This window comes from Chlamydotis macqueenii, chromosome W (genome assembly GCF_036417535.1).
Source record: "Chlamydotis macqueenii isolate bChlMac1 chromosome W, bChlMac1.mat, whole genome shotgun sequence".
Taxonomy (NCBI): Eukaryota; Metazoa; Chordata; class Aves; order Otidiformes; family Otididae; genus Chlamydotis; species Chlamydotis macqueenii.
Window position 1 is genome coordinate 32770391 of NC_141592.1, and position 23982 is coordinate 32794372.

The 23982-nt window shown below is 52.5% G+C and overlaps 1 long non-coding RNA gene across 1 annotated transcript; it reads right to left on the bottom strand.

Annotated features, from left to right (window-relative positions):
* Positions 1–16175: 16175 nt before the first annotated feature.
* LOC147596637 (uncharacterized) lies at positions 16176–17047 on the bottom strand. Its single transcript, XR_015261327.1, has 3 exons — positions 17012–17047; positions 16479–16581; positions 16176–16224 (listed from the first exon to the last, which is right to left on the bottom strand). It is a non-coding gene; the product is annotated as an uncharacterized LOC147596637 (long non-coding RNA).
* Between the last annotated feature and the right edge of the window lie 6935 nt (positions 17048–23982).

A 23982-nucleotide genomic window follows, 5' to 3' on the forward strand; every position in this document is an offset into this window, starting at 1 on the left:
GTAGCTCAGCCTTCTCCATCTCCTGGGTAACCAGGACACTGGTTTCCTTCCAGAGGACAGGATTGACTTTGTCTGTAGAACAGTATTATTGGTTTTTTTGTACCAAAAACTCTTTTTGTAAAATATGGGAAAACACGTATCTTCTATGTCTACCTCAATGGGAGGGGAAATATTAATGAAGTCTCCACTGGGATGTGTTCTTAAACACTGGGAGCATGTAAGGGGAGACCCAACGACTAGGAAAAAATTGACACAATATTTTACAGTTGATGTTATCTTGTAGAAGGGAAGGAAAGTGAGATGTGGTCCCCTATGTTGATTTGTTCTTTACTTTGAGAAATCATCCCGAGTGGCAGAAAGATTGCAGGTAAGTCCCCAAGGATCTGATGGTTTTGGCATTAGAGAAAAAAAAAAAAAAGAAAAAGGTTGAAAAGATCTTGTTTGGCTTGTAGCATAGAAAGTGGTGTTTAAAATGTGGAACTGAAGAGGAAGACGTAGAATTCACGTGTTAAATTTTTGTGCAGAAGACTCAGCTCACCTGGACAGTGCTACCTCAAGGATTTAAAAATAGCCCAATGATCTTTGGAAATCAATTGGCTAAGGAATTAGAAACATGCAAAATAATTTATCCTGAAAGACTGGTGTTGCAATATATAGATGACATTTTAATAGCCACAGAAACCAGAAAAGAGTATTTCAACTTGACTACTAACCTGCTAAATTTCTTGGGCCAAAGTGATAACAGAGTTTCCAAGAAGAAAGCACAGATTCAAAAAGAGATTGTCATGTATTTGGGATATGAGATTACAGAGGGACAAAGATGACTTGGAAATGAGAGAAAGGAGGCGATTTGCCAAATGCCGGAGCCAAAAGGAGCTAAGGAGCTGCGACCATTTCTGGGAATGGCTGGCTGGTGTCACCTGTGGATTAAAGCAATCGAAGGAGGGACCCCTTGTGTGGGGACCTGAAGCTCAAAAGGCATTCCAGAATGTAAAGGTAGCTCTGATGTCCACTCCTGCTCTGGGGTTGCCTGATTTGACCAAACCCTTTGAACTGTTTGTGCATGAAAGACAACACTTGGCTCTCAGAAGAATCCTTTCTCAGAAAAATGGAGAATGAAGAAGACCGGTTGGTTATTTCTCCAAACAATTGGACAATGTTAGCCAAGGATGACCAGGTTGTCTACGAGCTGTAGCAGCAACTGTCCTCCTGATTTAAGAAGCTCGTAAGCTGACAATGGGACAGCCAAGAACAGTTTATGTACCGCATATGGTACTTTCTGTTCTGGAACAGAAAGGAGGACACTGGTTATCCCCAAGCAGGATGCTCAAACATCAAATTGTCCTGTTGGAACAAGATGATGTCAAATCGAAAACAACTACAACAATAAATCCCACCATCTTTTTTAATTCAATAGAAGAAGTCCTAAGTCATGACTGTCTACAGACCATCAAACAAGTTTATTCCAGCAGAAGTAACAGAAGAGTGAACATAGACCTGACCCGGAATTCGAGATATGTACTGATGGAAGCAGCTTCATGAGAAACGGAAGAAGATTGGCTGGATATGCAATAACAACAACAAACTCTGTTATTGATGCAAAGCCGCTCCCAGTGAACACCTCAGCACAAAAGGCTGAACTGATAACTAGCCCTCATAAAAGCCCTAAAATGGACAGAAGATAACAAGTGAATATGTGGACTGATTTAAAGTGTGCTTTTGGAGCAGTATATGCCCATGGAGCCACATGGAAAGAAAGAGGAATGCTGACAGCACAAGGAACATCCATTAAACACCAAGAAGAAATCCTGCACTTGCTCCAAGTGGTGCAGAAACCCAAAGAATTTGCAATTACGCATTGCAGAGCCCACCAATTCGGGAATTCCCCAGTGAATATTGGAAATAAATTAGTCAATCAAAAGGCAAAGGAGGGAGCAGAAAAAGGCATCATGACAATAATACCAGTTAAAGAAATGAGATTTGAACAACAAAGCCCAAATTACAGTAAGGTTGATTTAGAATTAGCTAAATCACTTAATTCAAATAAAAATGAAAAGTGATGGATGATTACTCCTAAAAATCAAGTTGTGGTCTCACCACAATCAAAGCTAAAACCACAGAGAAATTCATTGGGAAATAGAGGCAATGATCAGTGATTTAAGAAGACAGGTGATTAGTGTTAGGATGATACAGTTAATAAAATGAGTAACAAAAGTGTGAAATTTGTTGAAAGAACAACCCTAGAAATATTAAATAAGCACTCCAAGGAACCACATAGAAGGGAAACTAGCCTGAAAATTATTGGCAGATTGATTTTTCAGAATTGCCACAACAAAACGGATATAGATACCTATTGCTGTTAGTAGATATGGCCAAAAGATTTTCCCCTGTCGCACCAATAAGCAAGAGAGGTGGCTAAAAATCTGTTAAAAGAAATAATATCATGGTTTGGAATCCCCAAAAGAATGTCCTCAAATAGAGGTCCTCATTTTGTAGCTGAAATTATTCAAATGTTGAGCAAAACTCTGGGAATTAAATTGAATTTGCACACTCCTTGAAGGCCACAATCTAATAGATAAGTAAAATTTGTCAGAAAATATGTTTTAAATGGCCTCATGCTCTTCCTTAAGCACTTCTGGGAGTCAAGATTCAACCCAGATCTAAGACTAAAATTAGTCCATATGCTAATGTATGGAAAATCTTCCCAGACTCCAACCCTTGTTCAAAATGTGGCTGTTCCTGGGGATAATGAAATCGAATTGTATTTGATATCCCTTGGAAGAACTCTGAATGCTTTAAAAGGGTATGGAACTGCCACAGAGCCTCTTTCTTTACATTCCCCAGTTCACCATTTTCAACCAGGAGATTATGTGTACCTGAAAATTTGGGAATCAGAATCATAGAATCATAGAATGGTTAGGGTTGGAAGGGACCTTCAAAGGTCATCTAGTCCAACCCCCCTGCAAGGAGCAGGGACATCCCTGACTAGGTCAGGTTGCTCAGAGCCTCATCCAGCCTGGCCTTGAACGTTTCCAGGGATGGGGCATCAACCACCTTTCTGGGCAACCTGTTCCAGTGTTCTATAACTCGCATCGTAAAAAATGTTTTCCTAATTTCTAATCTAAATCTACCCCCCTCTATTTTAAAACCATTACCTCTCGTCCTATCGCAACAGGCCCTACTAAACAGCCTTTCCCCATCTTTCTTGTAGACCCCCTTGAGGTACTGGAAGACCGCTATCAGGTCTCCCCGGAGCCTCCTCTTCTGCAGGCTGAACAGCCCCAACTCTCTCAGCCTGGCCTCATAAGAGAGGTGCTCCAGCCCTTTTATCATCTTCATGGCCCTCCTCTGGACCTTCTCCAACTGGTCCATGTCCTTCTTGTGCTGGGGGCTCCAGAACTGGACACAGTACTCCAGGTGGGGTCTCACCAGGGCAGAGTAGAGGGGGAGAATCACCTCCCTCGACCTGCTGGCCATGCTTCTCTTGATGCAGCCCAGGATGCGGTTGGCCTTCTGGGCCCCAAGGGCGCATTGCCTGCTCATGTTGAGCTTCTCATCCACCAGCACTCCCAAGTCCTTCTCCTCAGGGCTGCTCTCAATCCATTCCCCGCCCAGCCTGGATTTGTGCCTGGGATTGCCATGACCCCAGATGCAGGACCTTGCACTTGGCCTGGTTGAACTTCATGAGGTTGGCACAGGCCCACCTCTCCAGCCTGTCAAGGTCCCTCTGGATGGCATCCCTCCCTTCCAGCGTGTCGACGGCACCACACAACTTGGTGTCGTCGGCGAACTTGCTGAGGGTGCACTCTATCCCACTGTCCATGTCGCCGACAAAGATGTTGAACAGGGCCGGGCCCAGCACGGACCCCTGAGGGACGCCACTCGTGACCGGTCTCCACCTGGACATCGAGCCGTTGACCACCACTCTCTGAATGCGGCCATCCAGCCAACTCCTTATCCACCGAGTGGTCCGTCCATCAAACCCATGTCTCTCTATTTTAGAGAGAAGGATGTCGTGCGGGACAGTGTCAAAAGCTTTGCAGAAATCCAGGTAGATGATGTCAGTTGCTCGTCCCTTGTCCACCGATGCCGTCACCCCGTCATAGAAGGCCACCAAATTGGTCAGGCACGATCTGCCCTTGGTGAAGCCATGTTGGCTGTCACCAACCACCTCCTTGCTCTCCATGTGCCTTAGCATGGTTTCCAGGAGAATCTGCTCCATGACCTTGCCAGGCACAGAGGTGAGGCTGACCGGCCTGGAGTTACCTGGGTCTTCCTTATTCCCCTTTTTAAAAACGGGGGTTATGTTCCCTCTTGTCCTGGTTTCAGCAGGGATGGAGTTAATTTTCTTCTCAGTAGCTGGTGTGTTTTGGATTTTGTGTGTGAAGAATGTTGATAAAAACATTCTGATGATACGAGTTGTTGTTAATGAGACCAAGGACACTGTCTGGCTTTCCAAGTCTCGTTAAGGTCGCGTTAACGTGCAGATGCGGGAAGCTGGGCAAAAGACAGACAGAATAATTGATCCAAACTGGCCAAAGAGAGTATTCCATGCCATAAACGTCATGCTCAGTATATAAGTGGGGGTTGCCCATGGGAGGGGGCATCATTTTCAGTTATTCCTTTTCTTGTCGGGTATCCGTTCGGGCACCCTTGGCATCCTTTTCTTCTCTCTTGCTTGCTGGCATCGTTCCCTCTACCTTGCTAGCTTGCTCTCCCCCTTTGCTTGCTGCTCGGTGTCGTTCCTGTGATCGCTGCTCAGGACGGGCTGCGTCGGTCATTCGGACATCGGGTGGTGAGAAATTGTACATTGTTCATTTTGTATATTTTGTATATATTAATATCCTTATATCCTGTTAGCTTTGTAGTTTTTAGTATTTTTTAGTAAACTGTTTTTATCTCAACCCACGAGTTTTCCTTTCTTCCCAATTTCTCTCCCCTGTCCCACTAGGTAGGGGCAGGGTGAATAAGAAACTGTGTGGTGATCCGGGCTAAACCACCACAGTCTTTTTGGCGCCCAACGTGGGGCTCGAAGGGGCCTCACTAGATCAGTCGTGAGATCATCGGACCTTAGTCGGAGGATCCAAGGTTCAAGCCCCGGTCAGTCCCGAAGGGTTGAGATAAGGACAGGTTTGAACACAGTGTGTTGAAAACAGATTTGTTACAAGTGTTCATTAAGCCGGTTTGGTCATCGCTGGGCACAATGTTATTTTATTTGTTCTCACAGTTGTTTTTAGAGCTGTACTGGATAGCACCCTACTTGCCGTATTTTCTGTTTGTCGGTGTTTGTGCACGCTTTATCAATGATGTGTGTTGGATCAAAGGTATCGTTCTGCTGTGCTATGCGGCACTGATTTGTTTAGTGAGATTGCTGGTAACGGGACCATTTTCATATCTGTACTCAATGGCGGCGGGCAGTGTGCAGAGCGAGGAGGCAGAGGCAGCTCCACCCGGGTATTTCGGGAGCCATCTTGTGGGTGTTGTTTGGAACTATACCTGTTGTTTTGTTCCGGGAAGCCAGGCCGCGGGGGGAACATCTGTTTACAGCTTTCCCCACCTCACCAAGCTAATTTCAACAGCTTTTGAGAATTTTGAATACCCTTTTGATACCCCTACCACCATGTTCATGGTGACAAGTCTCTTGCAGCTATCTCAGATCTTGATATTGATGAAGTTTAAACAGTTTTTTAAAAGTATTATGGCTCCTCCAATCCCCGCAACAGACACTGTGGCTACTCAAACTGCTGCTACAAATACTGCAGCTACTTCAGCCGCTACGGCAGGCGCTGCAGCTACCCCAGCCCCTGCTACGGGCACTGCGATTGCTTCAGCCCCCACGCCAGACACTGTGGCTACTCAAACCTCGGCAAGCAGTACCAAAGAGAAACCGAAAAACCAATCATCTACACCAGTATCAGTTGCCCCTGTACATAAGAAATACACCAAAAAATCAGTTCGCATAGTGAAAGATGATGATGAACCAGGCCCATCACATGATCAGGGAGACACAGAAGGGGAGGTAGTCACCCGATCCCTATCCCTGAGTGAGCTGCGAGATATGCGAAAAGATTTCAGCCGTAATCAAGGTGAGCAACTTGTCACCTGGTTGCTCCGATGCTGGGACAGAGGGGCCAGTAGCCTGGAATTAGAAGGCAGGGAAGCCAGGCAGCTGGGATCTCTGTCTAGGGAAGCAGCCATTGACAGGGCGATTGGAAGAGAGTCCGCAGCCTGCAGCCTCTGGAGGCGACTCCTGTCAGGTGTGAGGGACAGGTATTTCTTTAAGGAAGATATTGTATGCCACCCAAGCAAGTGGACCACCATGGAGAGAGGTATCCAGTTTCTGAGGGAATTAGCTGTTCGGGAGCTGATTTATCATAACCTGGATGACCCACGGACATCCGTAGATCCAGATGAAATTGAATGTACCCGACCCATGTGGCGGAAATTTGTACAGAGTGCACCATCATCGTATGCCAACTCATTGGCAGCAATGAGTTGGAAAGATGATGAGATGCCACCAGTACGTGCAGTGGCTAACCAGCTCCGACAATATGAAGACAATCTCTCTTCCCCGATGCGGGCCTGTGTCTCAGCTATAGAAAGACTGACTGAGAAATCTGAAAGCCAGTTTGAAAAACTGTTAGAAAAACTATCTGAGGTGTGTCAGAAACTCGAAGATTCTTGCTCCCCACCTGCACGGACCAATATCTCAGCTATTAGAAGAAGACCTCATCCTCCTCCTGCTCAAGGGAGACGGTACACCCGACGAGATGACCTATGGTTTACCTTGCGTGACCAAGGAGAGGATATGAGGAAGTGGGATGGAAAGCCTACCTCGGCCCTAGAGGCACGTGTACGTGAGTTGCGAGGTAAAACAATCACAAAGGGAGGTTCTTCCAGGCAATTTGCTGCTCCAGTCTCCAGTGGGCAGTTCCCCAGACAGCGTAGAAGGGCTGATCTCACCTCGGATCCTATGGAAGGAACTTCTGATTCATATTCACAGAAAGTGAATAGAAAATATTACAAACAGGACTAGAGGGGCCCTGCCTCCAGCCAGGCGGAGGAGAGGGACAACAGAGTTTACTGGACTGTATGGATTAAATGGCCTGGCACATCAGACCCACAAAGGTATAAAGCTCTAGTAGACACTGGTGCACAGTGTACTCTAATACCATCAAGCTATAAAGGGGCACAACCCATTTGTATTTCTGGAGTGACAGGAGGATCCCAAGAGCTGACTGTATTGGAGGCTGAAGTAAGTTTGACTGGGAATGAGTGGCAAAAGCACCCCATAGTGACTGGCCCAGATGCTCCATGCATTCTTGGCATAGATTACCTCAGGAGTGGGTATTTCAAGGACCCAAAAGGGCACCGGTGGGCTTTTGGTATAGCCACCGTGGAGACAAATAAACAGCTGTCCATCTTGCCCAGACTTTCAAAGGACCCTTCCGTTGTGGGAAAGCTGAAGGTTGAAGAACAAAAGGTACCAATTGCTACTACCACGGTGCACCAGCAGCAATATCGCACCAAATGAGACTCCATAATCCCCATCCTCAAGCTGATTCGTCGACTGGAGAGCCAGGGAGTGATCAGCAAGTCCCGCTCACCCTTTAACAGTCCCATATGGCCAGTGAGAAAATCTAATGGAGAATGGAGACTAACAATGGACTATCGTGGCCTAAATGAGGTTACACCACCAATGAGTGCTGCCGTGCCAGACATGCTAGAACTTCAGTATGAACTGGAGTCAAAAGCAGCCAAGTGGTATGCCACCATCGATATTGCCAATGCGTTCTTCTCCATTCCTCTGGCACCAGAATGCAGGCCACAGTTTGCTTTCACTTGGAGGGGTGTCCAGTACACCTGGAATCGACTGCCCCAGGGGTGGAAACACAGCCCCACCATTTGCCATGGACTGATCCAGACTGTATTAGAAAAGGGTGGAGCTCCAGAACATCTGCAATACATTGATGACATCATCGTATGGGGCAACACAGCAGAAGAAGTTTTTGAGAAAGGGGAGAAAATAATCCAAATCCTTCTGAAAGCCGGTTTTGCCATAAAACAAAGCAAAGTCAAGGGGCCTGCACAAGAGATCCAGTTTTTAGGAGTAAAGTGGCAAGATGAACGTCGTCACATTCCAATGGATGTGGTCAACAAAATAACAGCTATGGCTCCACCGACTAACAAAAAGGAAACACAAGCCTTCTTAGGTGTTGTGGGTTTCTGGAGAATGCATATTCCAAATTACAGTATGATTGTAAGCCCTCTCTATGAAGTGATTCGAAAGAAGAACGATTTTAAATGGGGCCCTGAACAACGACAAGCCTTTGAACAAATTAAACAGGAGATTGTTCATGCAGTAGCCCTTGGGCCAGTCCAGACAGGACAAGATGTGAAAAACATCCTCTACACCGCAGCCGGGGAGAATGGCCCTACCTGGAGTCTTTGGCAGAGAACATCAGGAGAGACTCGAGGTCGACCCCTAGGCTTCTGGAGCCGGGGATATAGAGGATCTGAGGCCTGCTATACTCCAACTGAAAAAGAGATACTGGCAGCATACGAAGGAGTTCGAGCTGCTTCAGAAGTGATTGGTACTGAAGCACAGCTCCTCCTGGCACCCCGATTGCCAGTGCTGGGCTGGATATTCAAAGGGAAGATCCCCTCTACACATCATGCAACTGATGCCACGTGGAGTAAATGGGTCGCACTGATCACACAGCGAGCCCGAATAGGAAACCTCAATCGCCCAGGAATCTTAGAAGTAATCACAGATTGGCCAGAAGGCAAAGATTTTGGAATGCCGCCAGAGGAAGAGGTGACACGTGCTGAAGAAGCCCCACCATACAACAACCTCACAGAAAATGAGAGGCGATATGCTTTGTTCACTGATGGATCCTGTCGTGTTGTAGGAAAACATCGAAAGTGGAAAGCTGCTGTGTGGAGTCCTACACGACAAGTGGCAGAAGCCACTGAAGGCCAAGGTGATTCAAGTCAGTTTGCAGAGGTGAAAGCCATCCAGCTGGCTTTAGACATTGCTGAACGGGAAAAATGGCCAAAGCTCTATCTCTACACTGACTCATGGATGGTTGCAAATGCCCTGTGGGGGTGGTTAAAGCAATGGAAACAGAGCAACTGGCAGCGCAGAGGCAAACCCATCTGGGCTGCCGCACTGTGGCAAGATATTGCTGCCCGGTTAGAGAAGCTTGTTGTAAAAGTACGTCACGTAGATGCCCACGTACCCAAGAGTCGAGCCACTGAAGAACATCAAAACAACCAGCAAGTGGATCAGGCTGCTAAGATTAAAGTTTCCCAAGTGGACTTAGACTGGCAACACAGGGGTGAACTATTTTTAGCTCGGTGGGCCCATGACACCTCAGGCCATCAAGGAAGAGACGCAACATACAAATGGGCTCGTGATCGAGGGGTGGATTTAACCATGGACACTATTGCACAGGTTATCCACGACTGTGAGACATGCGCTGCAATTAAGCAAGCCAAGCGGCTAAAGCCTCTTTGGTATGGAGGACGATGGCTGAAATACAAATATGGAGAGGCCTGGCAGATTGATTACATCACACTCCCACAAACTCGCCAAGGCAAGCGCTATGTGCTTACAATGGTAGAAGCAACCACTGGGTGGCTAGAGACATATTCTGTACCCCATGCCACTGCCCGAAACACCATCCTGGGCCTTGAGAAGCAAGTTCTCTGGCGACATGGCACTCCAGACAGAATAGAGTCAGACAATGGGACTCATTTCCGAAACAACCTCATAGACACCTGGGCCAAAGAGCATGGCATTGAGTGGGTATATCACATCCCCTATCACGCACCAGCCTCTGGAAAGATTGAACGGTACAATGGACTGCTGAAAACTACACTGAAAGCAATGGGTGGTGGAACCTTAAAAAACTGGGACAAACATTTAGCAAAAGCCACTTGGTTAGTCAACACTCGGGGATCCATCAATCGAGCTGGCCCTGCCCAATCTGAACTTTTACATACTGTAGATGGTGATAAAGTTCCTGTGGTGCATGTAAGGAATATGTTAGGGAAAACAGTCTGGGTTATTCCTCCTCTGGGCAAAGGCAAACCCACCCGTGGGATTGCTTTTGCTCAGGGACCTGGATGTACTTGGTGGGTGATGCGGGAGGATGGGGAAGTCCGATGTGTACCTCAAGGAGATTTGATTCTAGGTGAAAAGAGCCAATGATTTGAACTGTATGTAATCATGTCTGTAGTTCTTTTATGTTCTATCAGAGGTAGTGCAGCAAGAATCACACTCAACAGTGAAGAACAAGCTTTGATGAAACCGAGCGATGTGCAGCAGTGGTGTAGTCAGAACTGGCGACCAACAACTTCCTCGAGATCAACATCCTCAACTTGCAGACCATGGACGTGATACACCAGCCGCGCCAGAGGTACCAGCTACGAGTTCCAGATGCAGTATGTAACAACTTCACACTACATACCATCTCTCCGGCCCTGAGAGACTGCTGTCACAGACGGGGCCCAAATCAACTCAACAGACTTTGGAGGGATAGCTCATAGATTGAGACAGTGATATCTGTATGTATATCTATAAGCATGACGTAAAGGGTATGGAATAAGGGGTGGATACTGTCCGGGTTTCAGCAGGGATGGAGTTAATTTTCTTCTCAGTAGCTGGTGTGTTTTGGATTTTGTGTGTGAAGAATGTTGATAAAAACATTCTGATGATACGAGTTGTTGTTAATGAGACCAAGGACACTGTCTGGCTTTCCAAGTCTCGTTAAGGTCGCATTAACGTGCAGATGCGGGAAGCTGGGCAAAAGACAGACAGAATAATTGATCCAAACTGGCCAAAGAGTATTCCATGCCATAAACGTCATGCTCAGTATATAAGTGGGGGTTGCCCATGGGAGGGGGCATCATTTTCAGTTATTCCTTTTCTTGTCGGGTATCCGTTCGGGCACCCTTGGCATCCTTTTCTTCTCTCTTGCTTGCTGGCATCGTTCCCTCTACCTTGCTAGCTTGCTCTCCCCCTTTGCTTGCTGCTCGGTGTTGTTCCTGTGATCGCTGCTCAGGACGGGCTGCGTCGGTCATTCAGACATCGGGTGGTGAGAAATTGTACATTGTTCATTTTGTATATTTTGTATATATTAATATCCTTATATCCTGTTAGCTTTGTAGTTTTTAGTATTTTTTAGTAAACTGTTTTTATCTCAACCCACGAGTTTTCCTTTCTTCCCAATTTCTCTCCCCTGTCCCACTAGGTAGGGGCAGGGTGAATAAGAAACTGTGTGGTGATCCGGGCTAAACCACCACACCTCTCTTCCAATCATCGGGGACCTCACCAGACCACCACGACTTCTCAAATATGATGGCCAGTGGCTTGGCAACTTCATCCGCCAGTTCCCTCAGGACCCGCGGATGGATCTCATCAGGACCCATGGACTTGTGCACCTTCAGGTTCCTCAGATGATACCAAACCTGCTCTTCGAGTACAATGGGCAGTTCTTCATTCTTGCAGTCCCTGCTTGCACCTTCTACCGCTTGGGTGGTGGGACAGGAACTCTTGCCAGTGAAGACTGAGGCAAAAAAGTCATTGAGCAGCTCAGCCTTCTCCATGTCCTGGGTAACCAGGACACCAGTTCCCTTCTGGTGGGGGCCTACATTTACCCTGGACTTTCTTTTGTCCCCTACGTACCTATAAAAGCTCTTCCTGTTACATTTTATATCCCTGGCCAGATTCAGTTCTGCCAGGGCTTTGGCCTTCCTTACCTTATCCCCGGCCACTCGCACAGCCTCTTTGTAGTCCTCCCAGGCTACCTGTCCCCACTTCCACCCTCTATACGCTTCCTTTTTCACTTTCAGTTGGTCCAGGAGCTCCTTGCTCACCCACACTGGCCTCCTGGCCTTTTTGCCCGACTTGTTTTTCATCGGGATGCACCTCTGCTGAGCTTGGAGGAGGTGCTCCTTGAATATGGACCAACTTTCCTGGGCCCCTCTTCCCTCCAGGGCCGCCTCCCATGGCACTTGGCCCATCAGGTCCCTGAAGAGGCCAAAGTCCGCCTTCCTGAAGTCTAGGGCAGAGAGCTTGCCATGTATTTTCCTTGCTGCCCCGTGGATCTTGAACTCCACCATGTCACGGTCGCTGCAGCCAAGGCTGTCCTTTAGTTTCACATCCCTGACCAGTCCCTCCCTGTTGGTGAGCACAAGGTCGAGCATGGCACCCCTCCTCATTGGCTCCTCTATCGCCTGCAGGAGGAAGCTGTCATCCACGCATTCCAGGAACCTCCTGGGCTGCCTGTGCCCTGCCGTGTTGTCTCTCCAGCAGATGTCAGGGTGGTTGAAGTCCCCCATGAGGGCCAGGGCCTGTGACCGTGAGGCTGCTCCTATCTGCCTATAGAGCACTTCGTCCACTCTATCCTCCTGGCCAGGCAGCCTGTAACAGACCCCTACCGTGACGTCCCCTGTCCGTCCCCATCCTCTAATCTTGACCCATAAGCTCTCTGTCAGCTCCTCCTCCATCCCCAGGTGGAGCTCCACACACTCCAGCCGGTTGCTGATGTAGAGAGCGACACCCCCTCCTCGTCTCCCTTTCCTGTCCTTTCTAAAAAGCCTATACCCCTCCATGTTGACGCTCCAGTCCTATGTGTCATCCCACCACGTCTCCGTGATGCCAACAAGGTCGTAGCCCTGCTCGTGTGCAAGCATCTCCAGCTCTTCCTGTTTATTCCCCATGCTGCGTGCATTGGTATAGAGACACTTCAGCTGGGCCCCCAACAAAGCCGACTTGCTGGCTGGAGCTACAGGGGTGCTATTGCACCGCAGTTTAGGTTCATTTGCACTTATCTGTGATCCCTCCTCAGCTTCTGGACCCTCGGTGCTGGCACTGGCGCCATGCTGACTGAACTATGCTCCCCCTCCCCCAGCAACACTAGTTTAAAGCCCTCCAGACAAGCCTGGCAAGTCTTTGTCCAAGCACACTCTTCCCCCTCTTGGTTAGGTGCACGCCATCCACCCCTAGCAGCCCAGGCTTCTCAAAGCACGCCCCATGATCTAAATACCCAAAACCCTGTGTCGTAGTTCAGCCCCAACGGGGACCAGACTACGCAGTCTCTCTCTCACTCCCCCCACTCTCCAAGAGAATAGGAGGAGATTTGACAAACAAAAGAAAACCAGAAAAAAAAACAAACACGCAGGTTGAGATTGAACAAAAAGTAAATTTAACAGTAATGATAGAAAAAAAACAAAACAGTGATGGAACACAAAAACAATACAATAGCTCACAACAGATCTCCACATCCAGTCTCTTCCAAGTAGCAGGGAGCCTCCCTTCAACACCCTCCTCACTTATATACTGAGCATGATGTCAGATGGGATGGAATAGCCCTTTGGCTAATTTGGGTAAATTAACCCCAGCTGTTAGCTAATTAGTTAACTATCCCAGCCATAGGGGCTACCAGCTTCAGTTCTCCACCCAGCTCAGGTAAATATTAACTCTATCCTGGCCAGAACCAGGACACCCTGGCTGTAGCACCACTCCCTGAGCCACGAGTTGACCTGCCAGATATGTCTGGCCCTTTCAGGTCCCTGCCCTTTGACCGGGAGGATTGACGAGAAGACCACCTGCGCCCCAGAGTCTTTGACTGTTGAACCCAGAGCCCTGAAATCCCTTTTGATTTTTTTTAGACTGCTGCCAGCTCTGTCGCTGGCCCCCACATGAAACACCAGCAGTGGATAATAGTCTGTGGGCCGTATGAGGCTAGGTAGTCTCTTGGTGACATCCCTGATACGAGCCCCTGGGAGACAGCATACCTCCCGAGAGACCGCATCGGGGCGGCAGATGGGTGCCTCCGTACCTGTCAGGAGGGAGTCACCCACTACTACCACTTGTCTCTTTTTCTTGGTAGCGCTAGTTATTACACGAGCCGGGCGCGCTACCTCGCGCGGCTCCCGTGCCTCCCTCGAGGTGCTGGGTCTTACTTCCTCAGTTTGCAGAGCAGCAAAGCGGTTCTGCAGGGGCACTTCGGGGTTCTGGGGAAGCTGCTTCTTCTTCCTCCTGCGCCTTGCCCTTGCAGCTTTCCATTCAGTGGAATCTCTTCAACAAAAATGGAAAGAACCATATCGGGTGCTTCTAACAACACATACAGCCCTTAAATGTGAACATATTGATCCTTGAATTCATTATTTGAGAGTCAAGGAAGCACTGTCTCCAGAACAGAGACAATGAATTTCTGAAGCAGCATGTCATTTGAAGTTAACACTCTCTCATTTTAATGAATTAGACAAAATCATATCAAAATATGGAACCTATCAAAGGAATTTTAGTAGTAATGTTAATAATACATTTTGTTTTACTGATTATAGAGATTAGTTATAAGTAAACGAGACTTATTGAAAAAATTATATAAGTCTCAAAGAGGGGAAATGTTACATGACATAAAATGCTTAATCAGTATAATTTTAGAATAATGTGTTTTTTTAAAAATTAAGTATCAATATGAGGTGATTCTTGCTAACTGTAGAGCTGTAGTCACACAGGTTAAACTTGACATGAAATCTGTTTGTCCTGAGAGGGAGCGGGCAGTCTCAGAGCTGTTCCTTTGTTAGAAGTCAGCCCAGCCTGTCTGGGGTAATTAAGAAAGGTGGCAGAACAAAGGGAAGCCTCAAACACCAGCTGTGGGAATAGGCCCTGAGCCCTCCCGTTGGAGCCAGAAAATCCAGGACAACGCGACCTGTTCCCAAGACCGTAGCTGGAGATTTGAAGGAGGGGTTCCACCAGCGAATTCGAGGAGGGGGCACTCCGACGACCCCCAAGACCACCCGAAAGACCCTCGACTCAAAGGACTGAGCATGCGCAAGTGGGTGGGGAATATTATAATGATTTCTAGGAAAACTAATGATTGTGTGTTAGTATTCTGGGAATTAGTAATGATTACGCATGAAATCACTAAATATGTGCTGTCCAGATTTCCAGACCAGCACACACGCTAGGTGGAAGGATCCCCCGTGCATCCGGTGCCGCAATGAAGAATGCCTGCTTCTTAATGCTGCATTGGTGTTATGAGTTTGAGTCCCGATTTCGGTGACACCGACAGCCTGGTGGGTGCCCTTACAATGAGGCTTTTGGCCCTAAAAATGGGGCTTTGGGTGCTGAAGGGCGGGCTGGATGCGACAAGTGGCGCTTTGGACCCAGAAAGCCAGGGGAACCTCTTGGTTCCGAGCTGAGCTGGCTGTGGTGCCCAGTGACTGCACACGACGCCACCCCTCTGCTGTCCTGAGTGACCACCAGAACAGACGGAGCCCAAAGTCAGGGAGCAAAGGGACTCACGGGACATTTTGTGGGCGTTTCAGCTCTGTCCCAGCCCAAACCAGCACAGCTCCTCAGTACAGCACAGGGTTTTTGTGACGGGACACAGGATGATTTGTCAGCTTGGTGCACACGGGTGCCTCTTCGTGCCCTGAGGTGTCGCAGGAGGGGCAGCTTGGGCTATAGCTTCTCTCCTCCTCCCCTCCAGGTTTTGTGCTCTAGCAGGGCAGCTGGGGCTTTGTTGCAAGGACACCCTGGGTCCGGGTGTGCTGTCCTGAGGCAGCGGCAGAGGCCAGCAGTGACACTGTCTGCTCAGCACCCTCCAGGTGGGCCCTGTGGCAAGGACCGCATGGGACTGGGCTTGTTGTTCCAGAGTTATTTTTTTTAAAAACGTACTTTAACACGGGCATTTTTGAGAGGAGAATTTAATCTCTCAAAGGCTCAGCGGCACCAGCAGCACAGTGACCGCAGGCTCCACCTTGATGTTGGCATTTGTCTTGATGCTGGCGTTTCTCTTGATGTTGGTGTCTCTTCGCCCAGGATGAAGATGGTCTGAGCTGCCAGGGAGCTGACCGAGGGTTCAGGGTCATTCCTCAAGGGTTTGAGAGATGCAAGAGAAGCAAGCAGAGCAGATGAACCCCCACTAGCAGCAGAGACCCCCAGGAGTCCCCTCCAGACCATGCCAGCCCAACCATCTCATTTTCTGGCCCGGAGAGGAGGTGAGACGAATGCCCCGTGCCCCCCAACATGTTCTTCTGGCCCCAAAGAGTTTTCCTGCAGCAGTTCCAGGCGTGACAGCGCCCTGCCCGGGCTCTGTCCCCTTCCCCACCAGCCCCAGCCAGCACAGCACCGCCCCTCCTCACCGTTGCAGATATCGCAGAGCTTCTCCGAGCTTCGGTCCCTCAGATGCCGTGCGGCAAGCCCTAGGCACAGATCTCTTGTCAGACCTTCACTTTGCAGGGTGGCTGCCCACCCTCCTCCCCCTCAGCAGGGCTGACCCCAGGGAAGGACAGTCCCCGAGGGTGGTGGGACCGAGCGAGGCTCCCAGCGAGCCCAGCTGCGTGGTGCTGGGCCCTCCTCAGGGCTCTGGTAGCCACGGGCTGCCCCTTGTTGCCAGTGCAACAGCGGGGACTGGGGCCGGGCTGCCAGAAGAGGGTCCCCAGGGGCTGTGGCTCACCGATGAACCTGACGGCTGCCTCTCGCACGGGGGCCTGAGAGTCCTTCAAGTACGGCAGGCTCTGCTGCAGGTACTCTTCCACCCTGCTCCTCTTGTGCGCCAGCTGGAGAGAGCACAAGGGCACGGGGCTGGCACCAACCCTCCCCAGCCGGCTGGAGCAGTCCTTCCTACCAGCACTGCCCTTCCCTCCCGGCATTTCCCGTCTCCAGACAGCAGCCCTGTGGGGCTGGGGTTCAGAGAGAGCCAGAGGCAGAGGGAGCCCGGAGGTACTGAGATCCCTCTGTCCCGCTGCCAGGTCCCCGGATGGGCAGGGAGGAGACTTCAGCACCCAGGGGGCAGCGAGCAGGGGAGAGGGGCCTGCAGAAGAGCTCCTGGGGGCTCTGTGCTTGAAGGCAGGGAAGGAAGATGCAGCTCCAGGCGCTGGGCTCCAGGCTGGAGCAGAGCAGGGAAGGCAGAGCTGCACAGCCCACAGCACCGGGCACACAGGGCAGCCCTCGTCCAGCCTGGATCTTAGGATTTGGGGTTGTTCTCACCAAGCACTCTCCAGTCCTCCATGTCTGCTCTGTCTGGGTGAGGTCCTTGAGCTCGTTCTGCTCCAGGAGCTCTGCAGCAGCTAAGAGGGCTTCCCTGGAGGCCTGAAGAGAAACAGAGGCTCAGAGAAGGCACAAGAGCCCATGCTGTCAGCACACCCCTCCCCACGACAGCGGTCGCAGTCACTGCACCTTGGCCACGCTCCCAATCTGGTCATGCATCCGGAGGAAGAGCGGGAGCAGGGCCCTCTGCACTGCCTTCTTCAGCTTTGTACAGTTCCTCCCCACCACAGTCTTCAGCACGTCTCTGAAGAGGCTGATGGAGAGCTCCCGCACCTGGCTGGACTCCTGGTAGGGAGGAGGACGGGGGACTTCAGCAACAGCTTCTCCCTGCCCATGCTGAGCAAGGGCGTTGGCGTGGCTGATGTGGGGGAGATGCCCCGGGGTTGGGTTCTGAACACAGGGGCTGTGGGCCAGATCTGCAGCTGCGGCTGAATAGCCCTGGGCCTGAGAGAGGCCACACAAGAGGTGGGGCCGATGCTCCGCGTGCTCCCCTAGCCACCCAGCATCCACCATCAGCCACACCAGCCGTGCCAGTGCAGAGCTCTCAAGCGACAGGCTGAAGAGAAGACCAGGCTGGCCGGTGAAAATCCCTCCGGTGCACACACGGCTGGCTCAGCCTCATCCCCTGCCACGGCGCCTGGGGAGAACGTCTGCTCCGGCCTGGCGCTGCAGCTGAGGAGGCCCTCAAAGCTCTGAGAGCAGCTCTTGGGAGGCTGGTGCTGTGCACAGGGGCTGAGCTGGGCCCCAGCGTAGGCTCTCAGGTCTCCGGTGATACCCGGAGGCATCAGCCTGCCAGGGAGAAGCCGTGCTGGGCTGCAGAGCCCAGGGGAGTGAGGAGGGGAGCAGCCCTGCCTGACCGCTGACCACAGGGCTGGGCTGACCAGCAGCTGTCCTTGCAACGTGTCCGTTGCCTTAGCTCAGGCTCCCGCAGCAGCCTTACATTGCTGAAGAGTGGCAGGATATTCTCCACCAGCTGCAGAGTGATGGGGCTGGCCTTCTCCCCCTTCATATAAACCAGCATTTTTCTGAAGACAAGCAAGGCCTTCATCTGAATGTCTTCATTGGCATGCTGCAGGGTCTCCAGGACGTCTCCCAGCACGACCGGCATTTTTCTTGCCTGTATGAAACACACCATCTCCTTTTTGTGAAGCAATGAAAGGCCATCCTGGCCAAACTGCACTGGTCACTGAGCACCAGCCTCCCATCCGGCTTCCTGGCAGCAAGCACGGGAATTGCTGCAGCAGCCTCCTGGCTGGCGGTGGCCACGGACACACGGATGGGGATGCAAGGAGAGCAGGGGGAGGGAAGAGGCGGTAGGAGAGCAAAGACTGCCCCTGCTCAGCCACCCCCTTTTCTGAGCAGCCCAAAGGGCCGAAGGGTTGGTAACCCCCTGTGCCTGGAGAGCTCCCAAGGACAGCAGCAGGCCCCTCCATGAAGGGAAGGTGTTTGGAGCCGTCACCCCACCTCCCGACTCCCAGCCAAGGCCAAGCCACCACATCACCCCCTGCCCCAGCAGCCCCAGGCTGCCAACTGGGCTCCACTCAACTCTGCCCCACTCACCAGCTCAGGTCTCTGCGACAGCGTGACAAGGCCTCGGAGCGTCAGCGAGAGCACCTCCAGGCTTGAGTGCTGCAGAGACCTCCGCTCATTGTACATGGCAGCAAAATCCTCTGACCGAACGTCGCTGGCGGCCAGCAGCTGCAACGAAGAGGGCAGTGAAAGACTGGCAGAGCCTGCAGGGCTCCCTGCACCCAGCGGCTCCTGGTTCCCACTGGCAGCTCAGGGCAAGGGCACTGGGGCCAGACAGCCCGTCCTGGGGACAGCTCTGCCTGTGCAGGGCCTCTTGGATCCCCCCGTGCCCTGCACCAGGCCGCACACAGCACGGTGTCTGTGATGGCTCCTGCTGTCCTCTGACTGTGGCCAGCCTCTCCTCACGCCTCTGAGGAGCGGCTGAACAGCGTTTGGGGGCAGATGGGAGGGGAGAGGGCAGGCACAGCCCTGCAGGTGAGCAAGGCCTGCTCCGGTCACTCACAGCCAGGTGCAGGATGCAGACGTCGTCGCTGATGGTGTGGAACAACTTGCACACCAGCTGGTCCTGGAGTTCGCTGCGCAGCTCCCTCAAAACCTTCTCCAACGGCTGGGGCAGGGAGAAGATTACCTCCCACATGGCCAGGGCAGCGCTGCAAGCCAGAGCGTTGGGTCAGCAGGGTTAGCTGACCACCATGCTGGGCCAGGGCCCAGCTCCTCCAGGATGTCCTGCAGGTTCCCAAGGGTCTGGCAGCCGGAGTCTCCGCACCCCTCTCCCCACAGGGAACAAGCCCTCAAGGGTGTCTGGGCCACTACCTGTCAGCTGGTGGAGAGAACTTCAACAAGCTCCTCACCACTTCCTTAGGGCGCCAGTTGGCCAGGAAGAGGAGGAGTGCATCCAGGCTGTGCGGGGCTGCTGTCACGCAAATGCGGTCCAGGCTTCCATGGATGGCAGTCATGATCTTTGGCACCTGGAGGGGACACAGGTGAGGATGGTGCTGCCACTGCAGCACAGCCGTTTGCACAGCTGCTGCCACTGAAACTGCTGCCCTTCCCCTCCCTCTCTTTAGGCTTAGGAAGGCTGCAGGTGCTGGACACACTGGGCAGTGGGAGGGAGGGGTTGAGGGGTGGGCGAGGGAGGAAAGGAAGGAAGGAGGGAGGGAGAGAGGAGCAAGCCCTGAAAGGACTCATGGGCAGGGCGATCCAGCCACAGGCCGCTTACGTCCGTCAGCCAGGAACAACGATTTTTCATGGCCTCGTTCAGCATGCTGCTGGCCCTGTCCTCGTCACAAAGGCTGTTGTCTGTCATGGCCTCGATGGCCGTGAGGATGACATCTGTCCTCTCATACGGCTCGAGGCAGTTTGCAATCATCTAGGGGGAAGAAAAGAAGGCAAGATGAATCACAACGAACGACCTGGTGGTGCTGCTTGGCTGAGCCCCACTGATTCTGGGTCCCTTTGCTCACACAAGCCTCCTGCCAATGCCACGGACCAGAGTCCCAGCAAGGGGGGACCTCATTACCTTCATCGTGTCGCTGCTATCGAGCGAAGAGTGCAACCAGTTGCCCTCGGAATCCCATCTCCGTTGCAAGTCTGGGTACTCTGGATGGTCCTCTGGCAGCGCGTTGCCTAAATGGAGGGGAAACACAGAAGAGTCAGTAAGACACAGCATTTTGCTAAGACACTTCCTAAGCGATGAAGAGAGCTTGGAAGTGGGAATGAGTGAGGAGGGAGGTGACAACCCACAGTCAGGGGAGGAAGTGGTGGGCAGGGGTGTAAAGCAAAGGGTGACGGGTGATGGGAAGAAGATAGGAACATTCCTCAGGAATGATGAGGAAGGATTAGGAGGAGGGACAGCTTCTTGCTACAGGCACTGGAGGGACCAGCTGGCATGATGCCCAGCTGGATCTGCTTTTCACTGATGAAAGGGTTTTGGGACGCGGCAAGCAACGGCAGCTGTGGCTGCAGGGCCCACAAAACAGCCACATCTGAGATCCTGAGAGGAGTGATTAAGGAGAGCAGCAGAGAACAGGTCCTGTACTTGAGGTGAGCATTGAGCTTCTGCAGCAGAATGATAGAGATGACAGTGCTGGGATCGTACGGAAAGCAGCTGCCAAGGGCCATGGAGGTCAGGGAAGCTGGCTGCCATTCATGGACAGCCTCCAGCAAGCACAAGAACTGTCTGTGGCAATGCTCAGGGAAACAAGCAAAGGTGTGTGCGTCTGGAGGGACACGGCCTGCCATAGCTTCTCTTATGTCTTTGTTGCAGGATGAAACTGTAGAGGAGGTGAAGAGCATCCAGGGCTGCACAGCTGGTGTCTTTGTACTCGCAAAAGCTGAGAAGCATGAGACGTCCCAGCAGCTGTCCCAGGATCGGGATATGGATGTCCCCGTAGCAGTCAGGGCCGTCCTCCTCTGTTCCAAAGTGACAGCAGCCCTGGGCGAGGGAGGCAGAACATCAGAAGGGCTGAGGGGAGACCGTGGGGGAAGGAGGGACCAAGAGGCCTGCTTCAGGGCAGAACCTTGCCCAGTGCCCTAGCCTGTGCCCCGACTTGCCTTGCAGGCCCCCCCAGCTGCAGGCTGCTCTGGTGTGCAGGGAAGGCGAGATGGCTTGCTGGAAGGGGCCTGGCTCTTACCTCCAGTGAGAAATAGCTGGCCAGCAAATAGCTCAGCATCGCGATCCTCCCCATGGCCCTCTCGCGCACCGCTGCCATCGTGGACTTGGTGGAGGTCAGCAGCATCTGGGAGGAGAGAAGCTGCTGGTGTGCCCTGGGAGCTGCCGCCCGTGCCAGCAGAAGCAGCACTGCTGATCTCCCGGCTGGACTCGTGCTGTCGCTCCAGGCATCCTGTGAGCTTGAGCAACGCTTGAAGAACAGCCCCTGCCAACCCCACACTGTGCCTGTGCCAGACCTGCAAGATGTTCTGCAGCTCCTCGCTGAAGCTGGAGGTGGGAGAGCTGAGTATAAACATCTGCAGCATTGTGTCCATGGCGTGCAGGGTCTGCAGGGAGCACAAAGGGGGGTGGCAGTCTTTCGGCGACCCCTCTCACGCCCAGGAGATGGATCTGAACTCCCTGTGCAAGGGGAGGACACCCGCACTGCCTCGCGGTGCCTGGGAGAGGCCTCAGGGCAGAGAAGCTGCTGTGGGCAGCGCAGCCTGCAGCACTGCACGTGGCCAGGCCCATGGGAACGGGGGAGAAGGATGACAGTGGGAAAGCAAAGCCAGGGGCCCTGCCCAGCCTTGCACATCTGGTTGTCTCTCGGCACAGGGCGGGCAGGTGACCCCAGGGGACCCCAGAGCTCCTGTAGCTCCCCAGTGCTCACCTCGTGGTAGAGGGAGATGTCTAGGCCCCGCATCTCCTCCTTTGGAGGAAGCTCAAAGACACTGGTGAAGCAGGTGTCTAAGAGGGGCTGCTTTTTGCCCTCCAGCACCGACCCCACCGTGCTGCAAAGAGAGAGAGGGGCCAGTGGGACACAGGCGCTGGGCGCTGTGTCTCCAGGCACCCCTGGGGACGGAGTCAAAAGCAGGGGCTGGGCAGGTACCTCAAGGCAGCGATGGCCAGCATGGCTTCCTGTCGCACCGCCGTGCGCAGGTGGTCCTTGGGCTCCTCTTGCAGCAGTGCCTGCAGAGCACAAGCGGGATGGGAGCTGTCAGCCAGCAGCACCCCGTGCCAGCAGCGTTGGCACTGCTGGGCAGGGCTGGCAGAGCCCCTCTGCCCCCCACCCCGGTGCCGGCCCACAGAATGCTGCCCTTAGGACCCGGGTGCTGGGGCGTCCGCTGGCAGGGCTCTGAGTCCCTGAACTCGGTGACATTCAAGTCCCCTCAGGGACAGCTTGGGACCCACGGACGCTCGCCATTGCCCCCTCCCAACTCCAGCGCTGCCGTCACAGCGTGCCGCTGCCCGGGGGCCCTGCATCCTTCCCCAGACCCACCACGTGTCTCCTCACCCTGATAGTCTCTGCCAGCTCCAATCTGTGGCAGAAGACATCCAGGCCCTGCCACAAGACCTTGTGTCTGGCAGCTCGGCACAGCCTGCGGATGATCCGCAGAAAACGCATCTTCTGGGCCTCATCCTGTAAACCAGGGACAGGGAGGCAAGGGGGAGCGTGAGAGAGGGAGGCACATGGCCAGCACGACCAGAGCCCTGGCAGCAGGCAGCAGAGCTGCGGGGCCATCAGGAGATGCAGGCACAGCTGCCAGGGCAATGACCACGGTTACCTTGTTGGTGCTCTCGAGAAAAGCCCGGATGCAGCTCACGCTTTCCTCTTCCTCTTCATAGACAGCTAACCAGCTGCCATCTAGACCTGGAGGAGAGCAGGGAGGGCTGTAGAGAGGGCCTCAGGGCAGGAGACAGCTGAAGAAGGAGCTCTGGTCTTCGCCCAGCCTTGTGCCTGCTCCCCTGGCACGGTCTCCCTGGGGGTGTCCGGCCTTGAGGGTGCTCAGCAAAAGGGCTGCGAGGCTGAAGCACCACGCGTCAGGGAGAACCCCGAGGGTTCCTCAGGGCTGAGGAACTGGCTTGCAGATGGGCTGGAAAGGTCCGCATCCTGCTGCCAGCCCGGGGGCCACTCACTCACCGTATTTTAGTGGCTGGGCCCTGCTGCTCCTTTTGGGAGCCCTCACCTCCTCCCAGGCCACCCTGGGATGGCTGGGGGGTCTCCTTTCCATCTTGTGGGATGGAGGAAAGGGTTGGGGAAGCCTCGGGGAAACGTCTCAGTGCCGCGGGGCTGCTCGGGGCAGCGGGAAAAGACGTGGGCTGTGCTCAGGGGCTCCTCGCCAGACCCACGCTCCTGCCCTGTCCCGTTGCTGTCCTGCCGGACACTGTGTGGGGGGGGCCCATGCTGGGTATATGCAGCACTGCAGGCTGTCACAAAGTGAGGTCACAAAGGGTCCCCACAGTGATCCGTTGCCCAGGCAACCCTCTGTCCAGCATATGAATATTTGGGCACTCTAATGAGGGCTTAGAGCTGTAAAACAGGGCTTTGGACCCACAAAATGAGGGTTTGGATCTTGCAAATGCAGCTTTGGGCCCTTAAAATGAGGGTTTGAAAGTGAAAATGAGGCTTTGAAACACAAAAATAGGGTTTGAACCCTCAACTGTTGCTTTGGTACCAAACCCTAAGGCCTTGCCCCTTAAAAATCTGAAAACTGAGTCCTTAAAATGAGGCTTTGGTCCCTGAAAAGGAGGCTTTGGAAGCTAAAAATGCAGCTTTGGGCCCAAAAGTGAGCCTCTGGACCCTATAAATCAGGCTTTGGACTCTCAATATGAGGCTTTGGACCTGCAAAATAAGACTTCTCGCATTAAATGGGATGCTCTGGGCCCTTAAGGTGAATCTTTGAAACTTAAAAGTAGGCTTTGGAACTCATACGTGAGGTCCTGGAACTGA